The sequence below is a fragment of the Ambystoma mexicanum genome, chromosome 3p, assembly GCF_040938575.1.
Source record: "Ambystoma mexicanum isolate Mex_15411 chromosome 3p, UKY_AmexF1_1, whole genome shotgun sequence".
In the NCBI taxonomy this organism is placed as follows: Eukaryota; Metazoa; Chordata; class Amphibia; order Caudata; family Ambystomatidae; genus Ambystoma; species Ambystoma mexicanum.
The window spans coordinates 221967932-221994374 of record NC_090925.1 but is presented as its reverse complement, the minus strand read 5'-3'; positions in this window follow the sequence as shown (position 1 = coordinate 221994374).

The following is a 26443-nucleotide window of genomic DNA, read 5'->3' as shown; positions in this document are numbered from 1 at the left end:
TGTGTGCTGGATGGGAGTGGGGCTGTGGAATGGCTCTGGGCTGAAATCTGGTGTACCATAGGATGGCGTGTCGATGTCCTGCTCCAGTGTTGTGTCATGCCAGCAGCAGTGAGGTCTCTCGGGGGTTTGAGTCCCTTCTCTGTGCTGTGGAACTGGGCTGCTGTCCCCCTGTGACTGCACTGTGGCCCTGCCAGCATGTGTGGCCTCTGTGTGGGACACTGCAGCTGCAGGAGTGAGTGCAGTGGTCCGGAAGGTGCTCCTGGTGGCCTTTGGTGTTGCCGTGAGACCTGCGGTGGTACCTGCGGCTTGTCTTGCGGAGGTCCATGTGTCAAAGCATAGCCTGTGTGCACCTCTGTGGGGTTGTGGCTGCCCTTGAGGTCCTGGAGGCATCACCTCCAGATGGCCCTGCCCCCTAGTCCTCCTCTGATGACTATTATGATGTTTGAGTGCCTTTAAGAGAATTATGATATTCCGTCAGGTATGGTTCAACCATGTGCGTTGGCACGCCAGACAAATTTGCAGTGGAACAGAGTGTGACCCCACACATTTACAAAGATGGGCATGGTTGGTCTGGGTACATTGCATGTGTGCACAGCATTGTGGCGATGGTGACACATGGCCAGGTGGCCTATTGCATGTGTATGGGGATGGCAGGGTGTCCATGCTGGGGCTAATGATGTGTGCCATGCATGCATGTGGTCATTTATGGCCCCTCATACCCTCCATGGGTGGCACACGCCTTGTGGAAATGGTGGCTACGTCCATAGCACTGCCATGCTTCTATAGGGTGCTGCTGTACAGCCAGGAGTGTTGTGCTGTGGAGTACTGTGATTGGCTGGCTACACCCAAGTCGGTGTAGGGGGACATGTTCTTCCACGTGGGTCATCTGCCATGTGAACATGGGACAGGAAAACTGGGCCTGCAACATGTTGGTGTGAATGCGACACCGTGCCGTGGTTACTCTCCCACCGCATTCCCTCTGGCACAGGGTGCACCAGCAGGGTGTGGTGTGCATGGCACTTGGGTTGGTAACTTGGCACCCCTTCACACTGCTGTGACACACAGGGGTGCCCTTGTTGCCCTGCCCTATGGCTGCTTTGGAGGACGGCTCATGTGTCACCCCAATCACTTTGCCCTGATTGGCTTGCCCAGCTGCTGGGTCTGTTGCCATGTGTCCCTATCCACTGGGGCATCTTATGCTAGGCTGTCATTGGTGCATGGACTTGTACTGAGGAAGGGTGAGGAGGTTGACTCACCTCCTGCCTCCTGACTTCTGGCACCCGCCTCTGCACCTCCAACTCCTTCAATGGCCTCCATGTCAAGGATTGTGCTGCACTTCTCCTCCCAGGGTGTCATGGCAAGTCTTTCCATAGTCCCACCTCCAGTTGCAAGGGGTCCTCACGTTGTTGGGACCGGAGCCCTCACACCCTGACTGAGATCATTCCAGCAGTTCCTGCAGTCCTCGACATCACATGGAACGCTGGACACCACTGTCAACTTCTGGCTGATGGTGTGTCAGATGGCTGCTCTGCGCTTGGCTGCTGCTGTACAGTTTCTCACTGTGTGCCACTACCTCATCGGTGAGGGCCACCAATTCTCCCTCACTAAACTTTGTCTTCCGAAAATGATTTTCGGCCACCTTGCCTCGGGTTCTCTCCTGAGACATTTTGGATAACTTGCAGTTCTGGATGGCTGCAGGGAATGGAGATAATTAATGGATTGTGTTTTTCAAAATGGCCACCTCAATGTTTCCCATTCCAGCGATGATGCAATTTCCACCGTCGCTAATAGCGCTGGGTTTGCCGGCCGTAGCACTATTATCGCTGGTTTTACAGTGGTAGCCCTTATTTCAGCACAATTACCACCAGGCTCTAATAGCGTTACCGCCAGAATCGTGCCGCGTGCATTTCAGGTTGTGATTCACCGCTAATTGTGCCGCACAACCCAGCGGTAACACTAGTTGCGCAGAGCGGTAATTGCAAAGAATTAACACCCATCTCGTGATCAGGCCCAAACTCTCTTATATCAATAATCTGCAGCGAAACAAAAATATACTCAACTACACATAGATAAGGCTTCCAAGTCTAACCAAAATTCCTCCAATCCATGCAAACAAAGTCTTTCCCTAAATGTCTTTTTAAATGTCTCCTTCCTGCAACACTTCCGCTATGGTCCATAAAAAGACAAATTACAATTAACTCCAAAGCTCGAGCATTCAGTAGCTCAAGGCAGCGTCTTGTGTCTCAAAATTCTACATCATAAGGTGCTTTGCGGTCAATTACTCCAATAACTAATAGTTAAACTGCTGCACACTATATGCTTAGCTCACAATCCTGACTACAACTAAAACTCCGAAAAACACTCTAGCATGGTGAGGAACCTTCTCCTTTTACTCACTGCACACCAAGAGCCTATAACGCCACACGCTTACATGTTAAACCCTAACCCAGTGTGTGATAATAGACCACCTATGGTTTTGCACGTCATGTGCTCACAAGCTCACACATATATCTTTGCACGCCATGTCCCTATTCTCATTCGCTCTAGCATTCATTGCCATTCACTGCTTCACTTCTCCACATTTTGCTTCTGAATTTTACACATATCTAAAGTGCTTAAAACTTTACATTTTAAAATGTCTCTAAGCGCTATGAACTACATGCTCTCACATATCCAGACACAGCGCTTACACTCATACTGTATTCAAACATACTGTACACATATGCTGAAGAATCAAACCTAGAAATGCATTTGCAATGCCCATGAGCAGAGGCGATCAGTCACCGCATAGCAGAGAACATCACATAACCGTGCACATGAAATCTTAAAAAGTACCCATAACCCATCACTTCCTGGCACACAGCAGCCCAGCCTGCCGCGTTAACTAGGAAGAAAAGATCCCCTGGTCTCTGCACAATTCGCAGAAATCCTAAACAGGGCTGCACCTGAAAGCGGAATTCCTCGTGCACTGCTGCGCCAAAATGTGCGTGCCAAACTTCAACAGTGGGCCTCATTACAAGTCCGGCGGTGACCGTGCTGGTAAAACCGGCAGGTTGCCGCCAGACTTGCAAATTTTACCGGCGCCTGGCTTGCCAGAAAGACCAGGGCATCACAGCTCCGGTGGTCTGGGAAGTTGGGCGCTGGTAAAATGTTAATCCCCATTCCCATGGAGTCCTATAGGATTCTATCGGAGTGGGGAACACTGGAACAACAGCACCGTTAATAACGGTGCCGGTGTTTCCGTGTAACTCTGCGGTCGGGTGTTTTGCCCGCCAGGTCTGACCCTTGCTGAGTCGTACTGTTCCACTCCGGTAAAAACGGTGCCGGTAAACTTACTGGCACCGTTGTTACTGGACAGGCACAGTCAGAATGATGCCCAGTGTCTCCTCTTAGAAAACACACGCTCCGGTACAGTCATCTCTACCTCCAATCTGCACAATGTCCACGGTGCTGAAGCCTCAAATATATATCAAATTGTGGACTTAAAGTGATAAGCAACAGTACCTGTATTTCCATTTTTTTGTCTTATCAGTGAAAACCCATGCCTTCACGAACGCACAGCATTGGCAAATGCTACTCCATTTACTACTAAATGATTCACAATCCGATAGGGTGACCAGATTTGAAAAAAAAATAAAAAGGGACAGGCCATAGACATAGAAGTAGGACTATAGTAAACGGGAATAAAACTGTAGTCCTACATCTATGTCGCTGGCCTATTGCGGGGGTGGGGAGGTGCTCACAGGCACACGCTTCTCATTGGAGGATAGTGGCCGGGGAGAGGAAGGGGATGAAATGGGTGTGTGAAAACCATTCACGCCCCCATTCATGCACAGGAAGAGTCCCTCTGGGCCCTATTTCGGGATTTCAAAATCGGGTCCGGCAAAAACCGGGACCATAGCCAGCCACCCACCTTTACAATCCCGGGATGGGGTTTGTAAAATTAGAGGGCGATTTCCCCAAACTGTCCCAGGAAAACAGGCACGTCTGGTCAACCTACAATCCAATGCCATACTTTTTTTTTGGTTAAATTATTTTTATAAATGATTAGGAGAACATTACAACAAATTGATATAGAAATTGTTGATGAATAATTTGTAACATGTAAACATTATTAAATACAATAAATATTAAGTAATACATGTAAGATATTTTGCAAAATTGATAGTACTAACTATAAACTATACAAATTAGGACTCACAGGGGGGGACAGACTAGACATACAAGTGTAACAATAGGAGCGAGGAAAGCGAATTGTTATCTGAAATAAAACGAAATGTGAAGGGTTACGACTAATATGCTGTAAAAACACTCCATTTACTTCTGAATTTAGGCACATTTTTGCAAGAAAAGGCATATGTCATTCTTGAAACTGATGCCATACTTTTATCTTCTCTCTTGCTGCAATGTTTCCCCACACTCCATTGGACATGTCATCCCAGACGTGGACGGAGCCTGCCTCAAGGCCAGCACGCTCGAGATAGTCCCTCGTCCAGTGAACAAAAATGGCATTGCCTCCCCGTTTGCGTTCCAGCAACTGTTGCGCTGGGACGCAGGGGAAACACCCAGCGTTTTCCTCTCTCCTGGGCAGAAAACATCTTCCTCCACCACCCGATAAAATATTAACCATGCCGACTCCTCCAAAGAAGCACCAATGCAGGGGCCGGCATCCTGCTCATCCACACTCAAGATCAGACTACAAGTCCCAGCATCCTGCTGGGTGAGCGCAAGGGCACACCTTCATCAAATCTACTTGTATCTGCTATCACTACTGCCTTCGACCACTGTCCAGCTCTGGGATGACCCTTGACTGCAGGCATCAGCGATGCTTTCACAACTTTTGCGCTGGGAATCTTCTACTTCCAATACTTCTCCTTTGCAGCGTCAGACTCTGCAGCTCAAGACTCCTGGACCACTTGGACATCTGCACCTCACAGTTGCTTTGATTACCACCGGGCCTCCATCTCAGCCTTTAAACACTGACTCAGCCTTTCATCTTCCCGTGGATTCTTAGTATACCGTCACCAAATTGATGCAGCGATACAAAGTCCATATAGAGACACATATGCCCAGGTATGCTTGGGTAAGGGTGGGGGGACTAACAGAGCACTTCATGGTGGATAGAGGCATAAGGCAAGGTTGCATTAGAACCACTGCTGTCTTTAGTTTGCTTGTAAACTAAATCACCACAAAAATTGAAAATCTGGATATGGAAGTATGACAAGGATGGATATTGTGAGAAACAAAGGGGTGTTTCAAATATTAGTCCCCGGGAATCTCTCTCTCAACTGGCCAGGGCACGGCCATCACCTTTGGATCCAGACCGTGGGGGTGGAACAGTGCGGGAGGATCACCTGGGTGAGGGGTCTTCACGGAGTGGGGTGAGATGACCGATGGTGAGATGCGCTATTCCCCCCTTTCCCGTACTCATGACCCATCCTATTTTATAGGATTCTCCAATGTCCCAATTCTCCCCCCATTTTCTGCACAAACACTGGGCCGAGGAAGAGGGAGACAGAATAACGAGGCTAACCCGTACATATCTCATTGGACATGTTGCGCTAATCGGGTCAGGCAAAGGCAGGCATTTGACATTAATCACCTACATCTGATAGCCGTTAGCTCTCCCCACACGGATAAAAGGCGGAACATGGAGACACACTCTGAGCAAGGTGGAACACGTGAACAAGCAAAACTTACAGGGCAAAGGCAAACCTACTGGAATACAGCGATGAACAGAGGGGCGAGAGCAAAGGGTAGAGAAACCCAGGAGTTCCCTGCAGGGGGTTGTTGCCACCAAAGAGCTGTGAAAGATACGCAGAGAAGGCCAAATTCCAGACAAGAAGACTGCATCATGTTTCAAGGGCACCAGCGACCCTCCCGGGTGAACGACAGAGTTGGGGAGGCGAGGCTAAGCCTGTGGTACTAACCTTGACTCGTAAAAACAAAAAGATGAGAAAGAAATGCACACAGCGATGAGTTGCTGAGCGCCAAGAAAGACTGGTGTTTGTTAAGAGAAGATTGAAGTTGCAACAGTATATCTCACATTGAAGGCTGCACATGTGTGGATCAGACGCGAACAAAGGCAGACCTTTGGTGAACTTTAAATTACTAATAACTGTGTAGCCAGTGATACAGATTCACAGAGTGGTCTGGTAAAAGGAAGTAGCCCACTTGAAAGTCTCAGCGAAAGTTCAAATCATCCATTATAACTTGACAAAGTGAATGAATTTTAAAAGGCATAATAATCAAGATTAAACCTGGGGAAAAGAGGAAGAAAAGGGTGAATGTTGAACTTTTGTTCACATGATATTGAACTACCCAGACCATGAGACAATGGGACGTAGAACACAAGAGTATGAGCTGAAAGGAAAGTCCAAGAGGTCCTGCAGAGGTCTGTCGTAAAAGCCTTGCATATTCGAAAGTCTTTGACATCTGGAAAAGGCCTGAGCCTCACAGAGGGAGACTGAAAGTGTGTTAATGTTAGGCGAAAGAAACCCCTAAAGAAGGTGAATGAAGCTTAGGGAAGGGAACCTCTGCCAGTTCTGTGATTGAAAGCTCAGAGCCCGATAGAGGGAGACCTACATGTACTTTTTGTTGAATTATGAAAGAACTTGTAAAAGCTGGAATTAGAGACTTTAACATGGAAGGCCAAGCGGGTCTCGATCCATGTTTTGAACTGTCTTTGTTTTGAGAACCTGAGCCACCGTTTGTCATCCTGTCTACGAGGACCACCTTACTCTGTGCTGTGCAATGTGGGGAGGAGAGCTGACTCACCCACATTGATTCTTTATTTTCTAACACTGATTTTCCATCAAGTCTCCATATCAGCCTTTCAACACTGACTCAGCCTTTCATCTTCCCGTGGATTCTTAGTATATCCTCACCAAAATGATGTAGCGTGTGGGGTGCATTTAAAGGTCCAAACAGAAGTCCCTTTCACATGAATGACAGGCATGTAAACACTGAAACAAAAATGGCCTGGCTTTTTCTTTTGTTTTTCAAGTAAAGTTAAAGAGCCATGTGGAAAAGGGCATACCTGTCATTACCAATGGACCAGCAGCAGTTTAATTTACAAAAGAAGGAGGAATAAAAGATCCAGCTGTGGCATGGAAAACATGAATACAAAAATGGCCTGCACATATGTGTGTAAATAAAAACGGCTTTAAAAAAATAAAACTGGAAAAATATCACTGCTCAAAGAAAAATGTCAGGAAAACAAAACATGATGTGTGGGTTGACAACAGCAATGTATATTATGTTTCACCTACAAAACTCCAGTGACATTTGAAGAGCCACTTTGTCTTCATGGACAACCTGTTTCTGGCTGTGGTCAAAACTTCACAAAGGAAATCTCCCACTTCCAGCCTGGATCTCCCACCTAATGACCCTGTAATAAAATTTGCTGCTGAAGGTGTTGAAAGCCCAGTGTTTTCCAGATGTGCTGGCTCTGAAAGCAGGGACTTCAATGAAATTCACCCTTGGCTGAAGCACAAATAACATGTGTGAAAATGGGGCTCCCACTTCAAAGAGCAAACTACCAACTTCAAAGAGACTCATAAAACTCCTCTGGTCACAGGCTGGCCCAGGGAGATAGATGGCTGGGCTGGATGAAGCAGACCTCCCATTTGCTGAACATGAACATTCACAATTAATTTGAAAGGACTATTAACATTTAGGCCTTTTTCGCAGCAACCATACTGTAGATTGATTTCCTTTTGGTACCATTTTATATGTAATTTCCAGGCGATTTTGGGGATATAAAATGCATCTACCTGTGACTCTGGGAACTGTAATGGCCGGTTAGATTAGCTTTCTGGCTGGTCTGAACATGTTCCAAATGTGAGAGTTTGTGAAAAGGTGGAAAATGAAATTAGGGATATGCTTAGTAATTTACATCTTCACAACTGTTGTGTTTTTTTATGGAAATGACAGAAATGTGCCAAATGGTAATGCTACATCGTACGGATTTGGTGGTCAGCTTATCTAATTTTCCATGATCAGGTAAAACAGAAAATATGTTTGGTATGGCAGTTGCTAGTAAAAAGTGTGAAGTTGTGATACATAACTAGTTTTTGCCAAAAAGTTGAAAGGAGAACAAAGGGGCGATTACAAATAGCAATCGCCACATGTTGCTCCAAACCCCTAAACCATTCCTGACTTGGAGGTAGGGTTGGGAGGAGAGAGAGGAGTAACTGTCAATTCCTAGTGGCAGGTATTATTGCAGGGTACTTCCCCAAGATTGTGAAATTGGTGATTTCATTTATGCTATATAAGGGGGACTTGCACTAGGACAGGACACACAAAAAAACTGGGGAAAGACAAAGGAGAAAGACAAGAAGACTCTTGAAACTTACCATCTGACAGCTGTAAAGAGACACCAGAGGAGTTTGCTGAGAGAGCATCTGGGTGGAGCTGTCCATTTCTATGAAGGCCGCAAAGCTGACTGGGTCCTGTGGTGGAGAGTGGGAAGCCATCTTTGAGAGTGGAGTGACCAGACGCCTGCCCTATTTTTCCAGAGTGTTCTGTGATGCGGCTGACTTTCCTGAACCTTAAACAGAGGTTTGCTATGTAACTAGAACTAAGCTGGCGAAAACCAAAAGGTGTAGGGAGTCTGCTTGCCTTGAATCCTTTCCCTTTATAGTGGTTTGGGGCAAAACTGTGTAGATCCTTAGCCTATATAACCAAAAATATTAATTTAATGAATTCCCCATTTGGCAGAACACTACAGGGTGAATTTGGTTAATATTCTAAATTAACAAAGATCAGTTCCCAGTGTGTGCTGAAAACTATAGCCTATAATTTAATTGGGTAATCCTTGTTGTCCAGCTGACCCCGACTTCTCTAAAGAAGAGGGGTGTCTTTGTTCTTAAATCAGTCTAACCAAAGTAAAAGGAGTGGGGGGGGGGGTCTGAAAAACAAAGTGATAACTCACCCTGTGTTTATTTTAAACCAAAGGTTTGGGATGCAATTATATTATTGATCAGTGTAATTATTTTGTGAAGTGAGATTTACAGAAATGGAAGAATTGTGTCTGTGTTCTTTTTTAACTCACTTTTGTGATTTATTTATGCTGAAAGAATTTGATTATGTTGTGCCATGGATAAAGTGGTGTTTTCAATATTTTTGTGCTAATTTCTATTACTGTTCATTTAAATCAATACCAATATATTCCTGTCCCTGGCCTGGTTCTTGGCTCATTGCTAGCTCAGGGGCGAGGGATCCAAGGGGCATGATATGTGTCTGAGATAGGGCTAATAAATAATCTGTTAAACAGTTTGTTGAATAACCACTTGAGTGGGGAGGGAAGGGACTCCCTCTGCTGAGGGTGGCTTCTCAATAAACCGTTACAAGCGATACAAAGTCCATATAGAGGCGCATATGCCCAGGTATGCTTGGGTAAGGGGGAGGACTAACAAAGCACTTCATGGTGGATAGAGGCGTAAGGCAAGGCTGCATTTTTGCCCCTGCTCTCTTTAGTTTGCTTATAAATAAAATCACCACAAAAATGGAAAATCTGGATATGGCCGCCCCACACTTGGTAGGGAAAAATGAAACATTTGTTATAGGCTAACAATACCGTACTGATAAGTATGACAAGGATGGATATTGGGAGAAAACGTAGGGTGTCTCACCGATGAGTCCCCGGGAATCTAACTCTCAAATTGCCAGGGCATGGCCATCGCCTTTGGATCCAGACCCTGGGGGTGGACCAGTGCGAGAGGATCACCTGGGTGAGGGGTCTTCAGGGAGTGGGGGTGAGACGACCGATGGTGAGATGCAGAATTCCCCCCTTTCCCGTTCTCATGACCCATGCTATTTTATAGGATTCTCCAATAACCCAACGCCCCCCATTTTCTACACAAACACTGGGCTGAAGAAGAGCGTGATTGAGAATAACAAGGCTAAACCGTGCATATCTCATTGGACATGCCACACTAATCAGGTCAGGCAATTGACTTCATCACCTACATCTGATAGCCATTATCTCTCCCCATACGGATAAAAGGCGGAAAATAGAGGCTGAGCAAGGTGGAAACATGAGAACGAGCAGAACTTTGAGGGCGAAGGCAAACCTACTGGAACAGATCGATGGACAAAGGGACGAGAGCAAAGGGTAGAGAAACCCAGGAGTTCCCTGCAGGGGGTTGTTGCTTCCAAAGAGCTGTGAAAGATACATGGAGAAGGCCAAATCCCAGACAAGAAGACGGCATTGTGTTTCAACTGTGCCAGCGACCCTCCCAAGTGAACGACAGAGTTGGGGAGGCGGTGCCAAGCCTGTGGTACTAACCTTGACTCATAAAACCGAAAAGACGAGAGAGGAATGCGCACAGCCGATGAGTTGGCGAGCACCATGACAGACTGGTGTGTGTTAAGAGAAAATTGTAGTTGCAACAGTATATGTTACATTGAAGGCTGCACATGTGGGGATGTGACACGAACAAAGGCAGACCTTTGATTAACTTTAAATTACTGATAACTGTGAAGGGAGTGATACAGAGTAGCAGAGTAGTCCAGTAAAAGGAAGTAGCCCACTCAAAGTCTCAGCGAAAGGTCAAATGTGCTGTTATAACGTGACAAAGTGAATGAATTTAAAAAAGCATAATAATCAAGATTAACCCTGGGGAAATGGGGAAGACAAAGGTGACTGTTGAACTTTTGTGCACATGATATTGAACTACCCAGACCAAGAGACACTGGGGCGAATAACACAAGGGTGTGAGCTGAGGGGAAAGTCAAAGTGGTCCTGTGCAGGTCTGTCGTAAAAGCCTTGCACATTCAAAAGTCTTCGACACCAGGAAAAGGTCCGAGCCAGACTGAGAGAGACCGAAAGTGTGGTAAAGTTAGGCGAATAGAACCCCTAAAGAAGGTGAATTAAGCGTAGGGAAGGGAACCCCTGCCAGTGCTGTGATTAAAAGTTCAGAGCCCAATAGAGGGAGACCTACATGCAATTTTTGTCGAATTATGAAAGAACTTGTAATAGCTGAAATTAGAGACTTTAATGTGGAAGGCCAGGTGGGCCTTGATTCACATTTTGAACTGCCTTTGTTTTGAGAACCTGAGCCAGAGTTTGTCATCCTGTCTATGGGGATTGCCTTATTCCGTGCTGTCCAACGTGGGGAGGAGAGCTGACTCAGCCCCATTGATTCTTTATTTTCTAACACTGATTTTCCTTTGCATACATATTCCCCTTTACACATTGTTTAAAGGAGAGATGGGGCAGGCATTAGGTTTTGTTATTAAAGGCCATTTGGATTTGGCAGAGACAGACTAGGACTGTGTTTTCTTTATTATTTGATGGTAGGGACTACTCCCATCATAGCTATAGGGCAAAGTAGAAGTTTTACAAACCCCGAAAGTTAAATAAAGGTTTTACAAATTGTACCTGTGTCCGTGTCATACTTGTCCATGCCTCTCTTACAATATCCAAAATGTGTTGAATTAGTTTATTTGCAGCCCTATCATCGAGAATGGGTTTGGAAATCAATCGTATTAAGACCAAATCATGGATATGGACCAAATACATTGGAAACTCTATCAAGAGGGTAGACTTCTATGATTATTTGTGAGCCCGAATAGATAAGAGGACGATGGTGGAAATAGATGAACAAGTCTATACTGACTGTCGTGAGACAAGTGGGAGCTGCACAATGCTTTTTGAAATCGTATGGAGGTAAGGCAACTGCACTATTGTTGGAGATACTGAGGGCGTGTCCAATTGCTTGTCACTGTATGGTGCTGAGATTTGGGGGTACTAACATCTCAGACAGTTAGAGCAGAGAGAGATGAGCATCTTGAAGAGGGTGTTTAAGCTACCAAAAGGCTTAAGCTCAGTTCATGTCTCTCAGACTAGAATTAGGGGTCAGTGGGGTAGCGTATGAAGCCAAGTTAAAACCCCTTATGTACTGGCACAAGTTTGTGACATTGGATTCCCCATCTTCTTATAGACTTGCATAAGAGGATGTTCTTGCACAAATTGGTGCAAATAATTTGCCCTGGGTCCAGTACGGTACTGAGTTAAAAGCAAACTTGTGGTTAGGCAGAACGTCTATGACCTTAGGTTCAAGGAACCTAGCCTATAAAGCTTAAAAAATAAAATTAAAAAAGCTTGTATTTCCCATTTTCAATTTTTATTAATTTTTACATATAAATACAGAGGAAAATCATGTTTTTGCCTTTCAGTATTTATTTGTAGAAACAGAAAAAAAAGTGGAAATGAATGTCCCTTGCATAGGTCTACAGGTTGTCAATCATCATGCCTTACAGGCCAGTGGCTGTGGGACATAACACAACAGAGAAGCTTTAATAATTAATTTATTTCTATTTCAAGATATGAAAATTGCTACAGAGATGTTTCATCTGTCAGCAGAAATAGTGGGATGTTTGTTTTTAAGTTGAAAATTATTGTAGCTTGATGTACAATAATCCAGCCATGCAAGCACCCCATTAAAGGCATTATTTTCATTTTAATAATTGTGGAAACATATTAGATGTGACTTTTGATACAGTGGAAAATATATGTGGCTAAATACAGACAATGTAAGCAAAAAACGTATACAAGCGGAAATCTTGAACAAATTATAAACTGGAAATCTTACTTATATTGTACAGAAATGCAAAAATGGATAGTTTCGAAATAAGTTGTCTAAGATAGACACCACTGGCATGACAGTGAAGTATTTATTGTTTAAATACCATTTTGGCTCGGAAGAATATTTAAGCTCTCTGGAAGACAGGCAAGCAAAAACACTTTACCTGAAAATGACAGATCGGGTGTTCTGCCATCGGTATCTGTCACAGGGAATTGGAGCGCGGTCACACAGACAGATGCAGTAAATGCCAAATTGATAGAGAGTATTTACTGCCTGTTATTATATTTTGTCCTCTATAAAATAAACTGAGACAAAGATGGCGTTTTCCGATGTTTAAGAACCAAAATATTGTGGCAACTAATCAGGCCATTAAAAATGTTATGAGAACTCAGAATGACTCAGAGTGATGGGTTCAGTTGCAATATTTGAAGAAAGCATGGCGATTTAGAAGGAAATGCATGGCCAATTAGAATTTTGGTTATCACATTTTATATGAAGTTGTTTTTTTAAGCATTTAATCTCAATTGGGGTTTTATGAAATGTTGGTAGGTATGATATTGATTTAATTAATCGATTATTACTACAATGCAAATAAAATAAATCAAACTTCAGTTTACCATCATGTGGTTCTAGACAGGAAGAAAGATATTCAAAGAGGGAAAGTGAACACAAGAGAAGGATGGGAGTACAAAGCTGCATAAGTAAGTATGTCGGTTTATGCCTTCTTAAAAATGGCAACACAAATTGAACACATGTTATTACGTTTATTTTGATTTCTACAAGTGCAGGTTACTGGGCTCACCAGTTTTTTTTAATGCTTTCCTAGAAACCCATAACAAATGAACTAACACCACCTCAATACGATCATCCCAAAACACTTGCGATTTCTTATCAAATGCTAAGACATCCCTTTCATATTACCGTCGTCCGAAGGGCAATAGTTGGGAAAATGTTCAACGATACTTGTGACATGTCCCTCGTGTGGTCTGTTGCACTAAGATTCCCTTTTTCTTTGATCATCTTGCGCACATTACAGTGCATGTTGGCCTTAATATTGAAAAAAGCACAATGGACAATGTTGCTATGGGTAAAGCGCATGGGTATGTTTATACATTGTACTATATTGTCACTCATATCTACCTTTCATTCGTTACCTTGTCCCTTGGGTCACAGTAAACTGTTTGGATAGGATTTCACTCGAAGTGTAAGGATAAACAGACACCCAGATCTAATGGGAAAGAGGGTGGGGTCAAGATCCAGTGGGCAGTTGTGAAACAGCAGGATAAAAATCCAAGGACTGGCAGTCAACAAATATGGCTAGTGAAATTGTTTGTAATTGACCTAAGGCAGCAACTGTGCGGGTTACACAGAACCCAGGAATTAGCAGCAGGAGTTTGTAAGAAAGTCCGGGATCAATACAAGGTGGGCAAAATGACAGGCAAAGAGCAGTGTTAGACAGTAAAAGAAACAATGTGATAAGGTCACCTGCATATAGTCATTTTTCAACACACACTGATATTCATGATGTGAAGGAGAACATTTGAAGTACTACAAAAAGTAAAACATGCTTATGTCAAATAGACTTTGAAATATACTTGTTAAAGGACTGTGACATTTGGCCTGCTCTCTTTAGTGTCAGGCTCCCTCCAGATAATGGCCTACAGTTAAGCGATAAGCCCTGAGCTTGGGAGTGGGGGTGGGGGCATTACTGCTTCAGGTAATGCCCCAGGACCCATAGTTATCAGTACCCTGGTTCAAAAGGCTGTGGTACTAATAGAATATTTTCGGGAGTTGTGAAACGATTCACAACTCAGAAAAAATAAATATGGCCACCATGGAATGGGAGAAGGATAGTCCCTTCTCTCTTTCCATAGTGCTGTGTGGCAGATCCGGTGTGGATACGCCAGGGACAGTAGTGTTACCGACGTGCCTGCTCTCGGTCAGGACCAGAATGAATAAGGTAAGTGGGGTGTAGGGGGAGAGAAATCTGAGGCAGAGGGGGGGGGGCACTTATCTTGTTCCCTGGTGGGGGAGATGGTGGCCTCCAGCCCTGAGGAGGCTCAGAGCGAGGACATTACCATACAGTAACCCTCATGCTCAGAGCCTTCCCTGTGGCTGGGATGCCAAAGCCACGCCCCCGCTGTGTACTAATATAAGAAAGAGCAGGACATCCACTAAAGAATGGAAACACAATGTAACAAGGCAAACCTTTTCAGCAAATATGGTACAATAATATACAGTGATCGAAGATGATCTGCCCAGGATCACAGCATTTACATAAGCAGTTTGCTTTGTTTCCACTGTCTATAATGCGGCTACCTAACCACCTCTCCCAACTAACACATTATGCTCTGCATTGGGGTAGTACAAACATCGCTCTGCTGGACCCTGTTGTTTACTTTTGGCGAAACTGCTCTGTAGATCTATTACATAGCGATGCCTTGTTAGTTGTCATAGTTTGCAAATTGTAGTGTAGGTCCATTGTTTTGTAGTATAGTAGGTGTTATCACCAAAATGTATACACTCGAGTTCCTCTACCTCAGAGAGAGGCACGGATGAGTCGATCTTGCCAGGATTTGGCACTGTGATCTGGAATATAAACACAGCTCTCTGGCAAAAAGTTTAATAGACTAAGCTCTCTTCAGAATCAGTGTGCCATTCAAAAACATCAATATGCATTTCAACTTCCGGGTTATTACATGTGATCAATATATTCCTGAAAGAACGGGAAAACCTAAGAAGCGCTAATGTAAAACACAAACTGTATATGCTACTGTGAACACAGAACTTATTATGGTTAATTAATCAAATTCAAACTTCGTTACCAAAACAACAGCCTGGCAGCAGGTTCAGAGCCTCAGCAGCGCACCATACAATATCATGACACGAGTTATGTTTTGTAAAAAAATGTGCACTGATTTCTTTGCATCAAGCAGTCAGGTGGGAGGCCCTCCCAGGATGGGGGCCGAGGCGCATGCTCTATTTGCCCTCCTATTAAGATGCCGCTCTAGAGTTGGTGATTTGGTCATTTTATGGTTGCTAAGCAGAATCTACTTCACTTTGCGTTTGAAATGGAGACCCCGTGCAATTGCGGACTGCTTTATCCTTCTTTTATAAAATTAATGAAAACAATGGACCTCCAAATCGAAGAGAAGCCACTTCCTTGTTATTCTGCCTAGGAGTTCTGAGCGAGTTCCTGCGCTGACGCCGTAATGAGGGGGGCGGGGCAGGGTTAGGGGACTGAAGTGCTAATTTTGGGCTGTTAGGGAACCGCGCTTTTTAATGTAGGGTGAGGCTTCCCTTCCAAGTGCAAGAACTGTGGCAGGGAAGACTTGCAGTAATGAAGATGGCTGGTAGGTAATCAGAACATGCTATGTTAACGGTTCTTATGCCGCGCACTCTTGCCACCTGCGTGGTCTCTTGACGCTCTAACGTGTCAGCAGCTCTCCATTGTAGGGGTGTGAGACATGCTCAGAAGGCTAGAGATTTTATATTATGGCTCACAACGCATGAATATTTGACATGTAAAACATGACTTTAACTGTCCAATATAAGTAACTAGACACTTGTCAGACATGTTCACACATGACTGGATACACATAAGCTGTATCTTGTCTTCCAACTTGTAGCAATACAATAATACTGTTCTTCAAATTGTCTCAAAATATTTAAAATGGGTAGCTTACCCGAGAACCCAGTCCTTTTTGTAAACTGCCCCTCACCCTCTACACATCCCACTTTTCAGTAAACCTACTCACTGTTGTATCCACCCTGCGTCCCGCAAAGTGGTGACGCAGGGCGTCTAAATAAAAGCCCTGCCGCCGCGGATGGGAGGCAGTTCTGGGCCGAGATACTAACGAGTTGTGGCGTGTCTTATTTCGCTCCTGCCGGACCTGCGCCACTGCGGCCTTCTTCCGAGGCCTCCGACGTTCTGTCTCCCCAGGCGCCGCAGCACGGAGCCAGAACCTAACACTGGCCACGAGGACGGGATCCAGCACACGCATTCGACGCCCTGTCAGCTGTTCACAATAGCAGCGACACGCTATATTTTTGGACATCCAGTGGGGTGGGGGGGACACAAAACCCCCCTGCCCAAAAAAAAAAAAATTATGTTTCACAAGTAAAAAAAAATGTTCTCTTCTCTATCATCTCATTCTCTACACGAGCCCCAGTTGATAGAGGAGATACAGTCTCTACACATGGCCATAAGGAACTGCAGTATCCACCCACTGACATCCAGGGGTCAACTGCACCACGGCACAATGCAGGAAGACGCCACACACGCGGCATGCACGTGTGATCATGGCAACCAGATGTGGTAAGCACCTGGATCGAGGCAGCAGACCCGTCCACCACAGCCCGAGAATTCAGCCACAGAGGGGACCACAGGCGCCTGAAGCTACGCACCAAGGTGAGGCGAACAAACCCCATCAGGGGACAGTGAGGCCCTGCTATGGTAACCGGCGCGTCCACCCCCAGGCCCGGCACGCCTTCGAGTCTTGCGGCTAATCTCTCGATGTCATCACCACAAGCTCGCCCACAAGGGGGCTCCTCTGTAATGATACAGCCATTTGACCCATTTACGGATCCATCATCAGTTGGCCCCCGGTGGCAGCTATGGATTCAAAAATTTGAAATGGCAAAGGAATGTAAGGACATAACCACCAACAGAAAAATGAGATCACACCTCTTGCTAAATGTGGGGAGCGAAGTGCTACGTATTTTTAACTCGCTAACCATTGATGATGGCCAGGACATCTACCAGCAAGCGAAGGATGCTCTGACGGCTCATTTTCTCCCACAACTCAACCCTGATTACGAAACCTTTATATTCCGCACCACAATTCAAGCAGAAGAGGAGACCTTAGATGCCTACCACACCCGACTCAGGAAGCTGGCAATATCGTGCGAGTTCACGAACGTTGAGAAAGAAATCCGAAGACAGCTCATCAACGGCATCCAATCTGAGAAACTGAGAAGAATGATACTCAGTGAAAGAGGTATCTCCCTAACACGCATTCTGGAATTGGGTTGTCAAAGAGAACTGGCACATGTTAGGGCCGCTCACATGGGCACTACTCTTCAAAAACTACAGCCTGCCCTCACGACAGCCATGGTAGCCCAAGTCACCAATCGACAGTAGACAAGGGATGAGACTGGCGGAAATTACACACATGCCAGATGGCAGCCACGAATCCCCGGACCTACGGAGTACGGATGGTGTGGTGGACCGCGACATGGACGGCGGAACTGCCCGGCGCAAGGGACAATATGCGGTGCATGTGGCAGGAAGGACCACTATGCTAAGGTGTGCCGGTCATCGAGCACCCCACAACCACCACCACAAAATCCTCAACAGAAGAGTGGGACCAAGAAAAAGAAGCAAGCAAGTTCCCTGCGAGTGGAAACGTCAAACTCCTCGACTGAGGAGGAAGGAGATGACACAACCGGGACCCAACAGGAGCCTAGCAGGGAACAGTGGAAGAAAGGGAGTAAGGTCTACCTGGTATCAGCCCTGAATCATGGACATGCCACACCAAAAAAAAGGCCCAGGAGGCGCAAGTGCCAGGTCACACTCCAAAACCTACAGGTATGGATGACCATAGACACGGGAGCATCCGTAAATGTTATGCCCATAAGCACATTTCAAACACTGCAGCCACAACCTGACCTGAAGGACACAGACACTTTGCTCTTCACAAGGAAACCCCTACCGGTGGTTGGCAGATTCCGCACTACCCTCAGCCATGGTGAAAACATTTTACCATCAAAAATCTACATGGTAAATGCGGGCATAGAATGCCTTATAAGTGGTTATGCGGCCGAAGACCTGGGGCTAGTAAAGTTCATCTGTTAAGTAAGTGAGGCACAAGAAGTCGAGAAGATCCTGGCACAGTATCCCAACCTGCAAAAAGGAATAGGGTGCTTAAAAGGAAAGGCACTCAAACTCCACATTGATGAGTCGGTCCAGCCAAAGGAAGTAAAACACAGGAGAACCCCATTCCACATGCACAAACAAGTGGAAAAAGAACTCAAAGTGCTGGAAGAAGCCGGCATAATAGAAGAAGTAACGGGACCTACACCATGGGTCTCCCCGATGGTAGTCACAAAAAAACCCAAACAGCCTGGAAAAGTCCGGATTTGTATCGACATGCGTCTCCCGAACGCTGCCATCAAGCGGGAGCGCCACATCACGCCTACCCTGGACGAAATTGTGGCTGATCTCACGGGGTCAAAAGTTTCTCCAAAGTTGATTTGAAAGCAGGATACCACCAGCTAAAACTGCACAGGGAATCTCGTTACATAACCACTTTTTCGACACACATGGGTTTGCGAAGATATAAACGTTTGAGTTTTGGGATCTCCTCAGCTGCCGAAGTTTTTCAACAGACAATTCAGGAGGTCATCCGGGGCATACCAGGTGTCCTAAATGTGAGTGACGACATCCTGATCCATGCTCAGGACAGTGAAGAACACTTGAGGAGGCTACAGATGCTCCTGGGCAGACTAAAAGGAGCTGGACTAACTAGTCACAAAGAAAAATGTGAATTCTTCAAAGCGGAAATATCATTCTTTGGCTACAAGTTCAGCAGCAATGGAATATCACCGGATCCCCAGAAAGTTGCAGACATCCAGACTGCAAGTCTGCCCATGACACCCACTGAAGTGCGCAGTTTCTTGGGGATGGCCACATACTGTGGGAGATTCATTCGGAACTTGGCCACACTCTCGGAACCCCTTCGAGAACTTACCAAACTTAACACAAAGTGGGAATGGGGACAAGCGTCTCAGGAAGCTTTTGAAAACAGTAAATAGTCGCTGTCGGCAGACACGAAAATGGCGTACTATGACACCGCGCTCCCAACTGAACTATATGTGGATGCCAGCCCTGTAGGCCTAGGGGCCATCCTCATGCAGGTGACCAAAGAGGGTGAGAAGAGGCCAATTGCATACGCGTCGAGAGCTCTCACAATGACGGAGCAACGATACTCCCACATTGAGAAGAAGGCAATTGCCGTACTTTGGGGGTGTCGTCATTTCCACCTCTAGCTGTATGGCAGAAGATTCACAACATTTACGGACTATAAACCCCTGCTGCCAATTTTCATGGGCACATCCTCCCACCCACCGGCCAGAATAGCCAAATGGCTGCTACATCTCCAACAGTACAATTTGAGTTGGACTATCAGCCGGGAAGTGGGAACCCGGCAGACTTCCTCTCAAGAAACCCTCGAGCAGCGACTCCACAAGAAGTTCAAGTAGCCGAAGAGACTGAGGAACATATCTGCCAGGTGGTGCGTGCCATGAGACCAAAGGCCGTCAGCATCGATGACATTGCAGAGGAAACACACAAAGACCCGTGTTGTGACCTAGTAAAAGACACCATTATCTCAGGCGATTGGAAGTCCTTCATGAAGAACACCCACAACAGGACAGCGGAAGGAAAGGCGTTTCTCACGGGGATGTTCACCATACGGCAGGACCTATCTATAACGGAACAAGGGTTACTACTCAGGGGAAATCGCATCATCATCCCGCCGAGCCTTCAGGACAGAATAGTGGCCTTAGCCCACGAAGGCCACCAAGAGATGGCCCGGACGAAAGCTCGAATCCGGCACCGAGTGTGGTTTCCACAGATAGATGAGAAGGTCAAAAGAATAATCAACACCTGTCTACCATGCCAGATAACCGGAGCTCCACCTGACCCTGAACCCATCCAGTCAGCAGAACGCGGACTTGACAGATGGGACGCAATCAGCATCGATTTTTGCAAACTGCAAGAAGGCCTGCACCTCCTGGTGGCCATTGACGCCCACTCCAGATTCCCCGAAGTCGAAATCGTTGAATCCACGGCAGCGGAAGGGGTCATCCCTGCCATGGAGAAGATGTTTGCAACGCATGGACTGCCCACAAGAATAAAGAGTGATAATGGCCCACCATTCCAAGGGGAGGAGTTCAAACAATATCTGCAAGAATTAAACATACGTTACCAACACATCATGCCAAGGTGGCCCCAGGCGAATGGGGATGTGGAACGATTCATGAGGACACTCAACAAAGTGCTGAGGTTATCGAGAGCAAATGCCAGTCCGTCGAAAGTCGACCTCTATCGTTTTCTGCAAAACTATAGGGTTACCCCTCACAGCACGACTGGCGTCCCGCCAGCCGACCTGATGTTTGGCACAGTCATAAAGTCTTCCATTCCACATCACCCCAGCAGAAGCCCGGACAGGATTGCCAATGAGCGCACCGAAAGAAGGAGAACGGGAGCCAATGCACACATGAGCGCCAAGTGGAGGTCGAAACCATCCGACCACCAGGTGGAAGACCAGGTGGTCATGCTGCGAAACCCACAAAGTCCAAACTGGACTCCCGCTGTGAGTCTCTCCCATGGACTGTCAGTGAGAAACAGGGGACCATGATAACTGTACAAAGAGGACACCGACAGGTGACACAAAATGAGTCATGGTTCCAGGCTGTGCCACGCAACCTATTGACTGATGGACAATGTCTCCAAGAAGAAAGATGAAGACCCACAGCCGAACGAAGGAGAACCCTATCACCCTCAGGAAGAAGATGAAGTGAGTGACAGAACGTGGGAGCAGTGGAGCGAACCTGACATGGGTGAGCCGGACATGAAAGTTGAGACACCCAATGAGACAGTGGGGCCCAGCTCCAGGGGTGGAGATATGGTTTGAGAACCGCCACCAAGCCGCCAGCTCGGCTCAAAGACTATGTGTGGTAGCCAACCCCATGAGAACTATGAGACGGGGAGGCCCCTTATTTGTAGTTGAAGTATTTGCAAAGATGTATGACATGTTTTGTTTGATGTTGAGTTAAGTTAAAATAAAGGAGGAATGTTGTATCCGCCCTGCGTCCCGTAACGCGGTGACGCAGGGCGTCTAAATAAAAGCCCCGCCCCCGCGGATGGGAGGCAGTTCCGGGCCGAGATACTAACGAGGTGGGGCGTGTCTTATTTCGCCCCTGCCGGAGCTGCGCCACTGCCGCCTACTTCCGAGGCCTCTGACGTTCTGTCTCCCCAGGCGCCACAGCGCGGATCCACAACGTAACACTCACCATTGAACATGCATGTGGGTGTTTTGGATAGCACGTAATCATGCATATACTTCAATGCACTTCCTGGCCTTGTGGAAGGCATCATGGTAGAAGTCTGGCCTCGCATTGACAGACCACATGATTGCCTGATTAGCCAATCATTTTTTCATCTAGCGTTGAAGTCTATCTATGGTAGAAGTCTGGCCTCGCATTGACAGACCGCATGATTGCCTGATTGGCCGATCATTATTTCATCTAGCGTTGAAGTCTACCTATGGCAGAAGTCTGGTCTCGCATTGACAGACCGCATGATTGCCTGATTGGCCGATCATTATTTCATCTAGCATTGACGTCTATCCATGGTAGAAGTCTGGCCTCGCATTGACAGACCGCATGATTGCCTGATTTGCCGATCATTATTTCATCTAGCATTGAAGTCTATCTATGGTAGAAGTCTGGCCTCGCATTAACAGACTGTGTGATTGTCTGATTGGCCGATCATTATTTCATCTAGTGTTGAAGTCTATCTATGGTACAGGTCTGGCCTCGCATTGACAGACTGCATGATTGCCTGATCATTATTTCATCTAGCTTTGAAGTCTATCTATGGTAGAAGTCTGGCCTCGCATTGACAGACTGCATGATTTGCGCATGATTGCCTGATTGGTCGATAATTATTTCATCTAGAATTTAAAGGAGAGCCACCACCAGACTGCTCTTACATTGCTGGGCCCAGGCCCACCAATGGTGCAGGATGAAAAGCAGCTTTAAAATAGATAGAAAATATAGCCACAATGGCCTTTAAAGAAAAACTTTTATTTGCATATTCCTTCATCTCCTTCCTCCAAGTCAGTTCTGTGTTTTTACAAAACACATCAGTGTTAGAGGTATTTCCATGGACTGGCAGCTGTGCCATAGTTGCACTGAGCTGCATAATTTCAAGCATTGCAGTGGTCTGGCAATGTTCTCACATTTGCACTTAAATTTAACAATCATTGGCAATGCAAACAGCTTTAGCCTTTGTGTAAGCATCAGTGACGTATTTGGGCTTTATGCCCAAGTACATAAGTGCATGCACCCCCCAACTTTACTCCACCTCTTCCAAACTCTGCACCTTCACCGGATTCCGCCCCTTCAACAGACTGTGTCCACGTTATCCAAACTACACCCCTTCACCCTTATTTGGTCCCCCGTTTTGGCTCCATAATGTAAGGAAGTTTTTAAGGTTGCAGGCATCAGAAAGTTATTGCCTCCTCTCTATTAATTGAAGCCTGTCATCTTCTATGTTATGTTCATTGAAAGAGTGTTTTCAGATCTCTGATGCCCAAGATTTGCGGAAGGAAGTGAGTTCTACAGTTGAGTGCACCTAAGGTAATTGTCACAGCTAATTGTCTACTTTCGGTTAGAACCGAAAACCATCTTTTAGAGGAAGTGATAAGACCATAAGCTGTTTGCCAACTGCACACAAGTGGGAGAAGTTTGGAATGAGGAATTTTGGTTTCAATGCTAGTATCTGATTTCTCCCACAAATTGCCTGCTGCCACTCTATGAGAAGCACCTAGACTGGTCTGTAATATCAATGCAACATAACTAAATTTCTACACCACTCCGACGCCGAATGCCCAGGGGGGCTCATCATGCAGCCATCACAGCTGCAGGAGCAGCCCCACATACCCCAGCTAAGCTTACAGCCTGGAGGTAAGCTCCTCGCTGTACCCAGATCGAATGAAGCGTCCCACTTGCATATTGCATGGCAGGCGACGAGATTGCCTGCAACCACTTTAATGTGATTTACCCATGGTTGGGAAGAATCACAGAACAGACAAAAACCCTCATCTCCATGTGGTTCATTGCAAATGCAGAGCCCGAGCGCCGCTCTAAAATGGCCACTGAGTAATCTGCTGGCCTTTGTGTACACGTTTCCCTGACAACGCTTCCCTCACTCCTATTGGCTTCAGCATCAGTTTATCAGCCAATTGAATTCAATGTGAGACGCAAGCTGACACCAGTGACGGCACTAGATAAGGCTCCTGTCCAGAACTGCCAGACGCCATCACCAGGAACTTCTGCCGAAAACGGACCTACCCACAACCATACCAGCCCCATTGACACTATCCAAACTACCTACTCCTGCACAACTGACGGGCCTTAGCGGAATACCATTCCGTAGTTACAGACACCCATACCCCTTTGGTAAGCCATTGCCCTGCACGCCATATGCCACTGGCTCTCCCAGATTGTTTATTCTTTGCGAAATTCAGAGCAGTGTAACATTTATCCAACATTGATTCTGCCCGATGTCCCCATGAGCGTCCGTTAAGGCTGGCACTTGTCACTCTTGCATTACCGTTTTCCTCCGTATGAAAGGATTGTTTAGTTACAGTTACCGTATCATTCATACGCATATCTCGCAGCGCTCTCCAGGGGAAGAACCCACATAGCCTTATCAAATTATTAGTGACCAGCATGTTAGACAGAACGTCTGCTAATTAGCTGTAATTGTCTTATTGCAACGCTGTCGGCCCGCAATGTATCCTCATTCATAACCATGCATGGCTGCTAATTCACAGCACTGCCCCATCAAAGTGCAATCCCAATAGCCTCCCACGCAGTTCCCCGGTGTCCACTATTGTCTCATATTGTGACGGCCGGAGGAGCAGGCATACCACGAGTAAATCGTGCTATTTTTATTGTTCCAGCACACCGTGAGAGTCCCTGCATTTTACAGCGCCCAATCCTCCTGACTGTGCCCCAGCTACTCCATTGTGTACGTACGCCCTAATGCAGTGTATAAGACTACATATTCTGTGATTTAGGCGTATTCAATGCCCTTCGTGACTCTCCTGGATATTTAAAACCATTAGTAATTAATCCAGTGTCACGATGCCCTCCACCAGATTATCCCAGTGATCTGTGTGAACGTTTTCTCCAGCATTTAGCACTCCTTCTGTGCACTGAATTTGAACTCATACTCTGATACTCTGCATCCTGCATGTCCCAACTGAGCCTATTGTGATGCTTTCCTGTTCTCATATGCCATACTTGTATCTGCCCCAATTCCATTCATTGTATACCCGTCCCGTACTCAGCTGTATTGCCTCACTGTATTTGTATGCCTCACGTGAGTCAATTTGACCTATTATGTATCTCAGTAGTTCACACTTGAAGTGCCTTATTGTATCTGAACCACTGCGTGCCACTATAGAACGTACCTGCTGGACTACTCTGCATTTGTACACCCCTTTTGTGCCAAACTGACTGTCTACATCCATATCCCACCAGCTGAACATACGCGATACGGGCCTATAGTACCAATATGTTCATCTGACCGTATCTGCTAATGAGCTCCACCTGACTCAATTGAAATCTGCCAACTTCTTTTTATATATCTAATCTGAACTTTATCACTCCCCAGCCAATACTATATTGTAACCTTTATGGTCTATGTTTGTGTTCTACACCCATTGGTTAACTATTTAATCTATGCTTACACTGTAAACCCTTTGGTCACCTATTAGACGGACTCCTTTGTATCTTTGCACCTTCAGTACTATTGAACTGGATGGACCCCTGCTGGACTATATGACTGGGGGTCTCCAAACAGCCCTTTAAGATGTGTAGCAGCACCCTCGAGATAGATGGGGATGCAGATTCGTACTCTTGCACCAAATAATTTTTGACAACTCAATAGTTTGGCAAAGGGAGTCTGTTTAATGACATTTACAAAAAACGGGGAGTTCAATGAACATCAGCAACCGCTCGATCTTCCTTCTCGCTTCAACTCCACTTACTTTCAGAAAAAACACAGTATTTATCTCAAAAACTCGTCATTACTGACGTGCAATCTTAAAAACCTAACATGCAATGTGATTGGTTATAGGAAGGTAACTTTAACATAGGTATTATAACTGTATGTGGTAACGGGGAAAGGGGATTGGATAATCAATGTCAGGTGGGACAACTAAACCCTAACTTCAAAATGGCCACTGTAAACGTCACTAAAAGTACAACATCTCATTGGTTCTATTCACTATAGGACCCTAAATTACACAGTCCACTATGATTGGTTTGGCATCAACCCCACTCATACTTTTCCACTCACCTCTAGCAGTATGCAGAACAACCAGCCAGGTTCAGGGAGTTTGTCTGCACCCTAGCTTCACTCCAATTATGTTACCATCAATCATCACCTCAGTGGTCATGTGTCAATTAATTTGGCCTCGAGTCTGCTTCTTGGTCTGAGAAAGTTTAAGGAGTATGGGTATGGCAGGGATCAATGTGTAGGTGTGAAAGTCTCATCCCTTCCTACCTGCCTTGTCACGTGATTTGGACATCGTGAAATCAACCTCTTCTTCATGCATTTTCGTGCATTTGATTTAATTCTGCCAGTCTTCTACTATCTGTGGCTTATCTTGACCTTTCTAAACAGGGTACTCTGTTCTTTTCTCTTTAATTGTTTCCACTGTTGGCCTTTTCCAGCCCGATACGACCTTGGATTCTTGGCATGGTTACCTTCAGCTGGGTTTCTCTCTGTCTTAATTCTTGATTTGTTTGCTGCAACACTCTCCTCTTGAGACCTTTAGTAACCTCTGTTCAATTCTGCTCATGTGTGTAGTGGATTTTCACTCATCTATAAAGTTCTTTGGAGGTATATATATGTATAGTTGGCACTTGCCGCAATCTATTTTACTACTAAGCATAAACAAGCTTCACAATGTCTTTGCTTCTTTTGGTTTCTTGCATCTGTACACGTTTAATCTAACTGAATAACTTCATTGTGCATATGGCATAGG